General features: G+C 47.1%; 1 protein-coding gene across 1 annotated transcript in view; it reads left to right on the forward strand.

Annotated features, from left to right (window-relative positions):
• Nucleotides 1–486: 486 nt before the first annotated feature.
• Nucleotides 487–1735, forward strand: part of LOC104501694 (YTH domain-containing family protein 2) — a gene marked incomplete at its 3' end in the record, with an annotated part of 4734 nt that continues 3485 nt past the window's right edge. The window contains exon 1 of the mRNA XM_010145551.1: nt 487–562. The remainder of the gene's footprint in view (nt 563–1735) is intronic.

Consider the following 1735-nt stretch of genomic DNA (forward strand, 5'->3'; position numbering starts at 1 on the left):
GCCGGGTATGTCCTCGGGTCTCTGCGCCATTCTGCAGCACGGGGAGGAAAAACGAGCCGTGGGCTGGGAAGCTCGTCATCGTTTCTGGAGCTGGGGAAAGTTTGCAGTTAGAGTGTTTGTACGGTGCCGAAGTGCCTTTCCAGTCTCTGCTGGGCTGAGCAAGGGATATTCCAGCTCGCGGGAGTTAGTTCTGTTCTGAGGTTCGTCTTTAAGTAGGGTCTCTGCGCCATTCTGCAGCACGGGGAGGAAAAACGAGCCGTGGGCTGGGAAGCTCGTCATCGTTTCTGGAGCTGGGGAAAGTTTGCAGTTAGAGTGTTTGTACGGTGCCGAAGTGCCTTTCCAGTCTCTGCTGGGCTGAGCAAGGGATATTCCAGCTCGCGGGAGTTAGTTCTGTTCTGAGGTTCGTCTTTAAGTATTTTAAGTCAGCAGCTGTTGGAGTTTATCAGCAGAGTTCTGTCCAATGCTCTGCATCTCTTCCTCAGTGCAAAACGGATCAGTGCATCAGAAGGATGGGTTAAACGACGATGACTTCGAACCTTACCTGAGTCCCCAGGCCCGGCCGGTGAGTAAGATACCTGCTGAGAGCCTGGCGGCTCCTGCTGATCCTTTTGTTTCCCTGTCGCCACTGACTGCCTGTTGTTGTTTGCCAGCGTTTTTACCGTAATACTCTATTTTGCACGTGCCTTTCTGCAGGCAGAAAGCACTGAATGCTGTTAGATTGTGGTCGGTGAAGTATAAAGGTTGTAACAACTCTTTGAGGGTGTCAGGACTTCCTCCAGTTGGTGTTCAGCTCATTTTTTTTCAGTGTAACAGCCTTGAAGTCATCAGTTCTGCTCTTTCAGTTTTACTGTTATGGCCTGTTTGTGGCTCTTTGCCCCATCCGAGGAGATGCACGATGTTGCGTTGTGAAATTGCTTCATGGTTACACTCTGAGGGCTTTTGGAGGATGCTGTCAACATTCTTACTGCTCTGCCGAGTGCACTGAAAATGCATCTCGTGGGCGTTTCTCTTGCTTTTCACTAAAAACGTGGTGAAAGCTGTTGAGACTTTTTGAGAACTGCAGTTCCAAGTGGAGCTGGGGATCAGCTCCTGGAAGTCCCTTCCCGATACTTTTACCTTTCTGTTTAAGATCAGCTCCCCTGTTAACTGGCTTGTGTTTGTTTTCCTTAATGAGCATAGGAGAGTGACACAGAACAGATGGAGTTTAGCTGATTAGATGGTACAAGTAAGTGTTAGAGATAAACATCTGTAGGAGCGCTGGAGCAGTTAGTTCATTCGTTTGGCTTCTCTTTCCTCTCCAGTTGTGATCAGTAACAACAAGCTGTTCTGGTTTTCCCTTTCTGTATATATATTATTTTTTGATCGTTTTTACTGGTCAGGGTATTTATGTTTTCATACAATGGTGACATGCATTTTCTTGGATCACAAGAACAGGTTTCTGTCTCAGCGATGTTTTCAGTAACTGTTTTCCTAGTTTGTGCTAAAGATACAAGGCTACGTACTCTTCCAGGTCCTGTCAGCTGCATAGTCCTCAGAATCTCACCTGTCCATTGAGATCACTTAGTGCATTCAGCTCCCTGCAAAGTTACGAGCCTAAATTCAATCTGCATAGGGCAAGAGTGTGATGTTATTTCCTCAAGTCTTGACTAGAACTACCCCCTTCCCCAGTAGCTGTCATTTATCGGTGGTTTTTTCTATCCCAGGTATTAACATCACCGATCTCCAGCTTCCTGCT

Source organism: Buceros rhinoceros, unplaced genomic scaffold (assembly GCF_000710305.1).
Source record: "Buceros rhinoceros silvestris isolate BGI_N320 unplaced genomic scaffold, ASM71030v1 scaffold29290, whole genome shotgun sequence".
NCBI lineage: Eukaryota > Metazoa > Chordata > Aves > Bucerotiformes > Bucerotidae > Buceros > Buceros rhinoceros.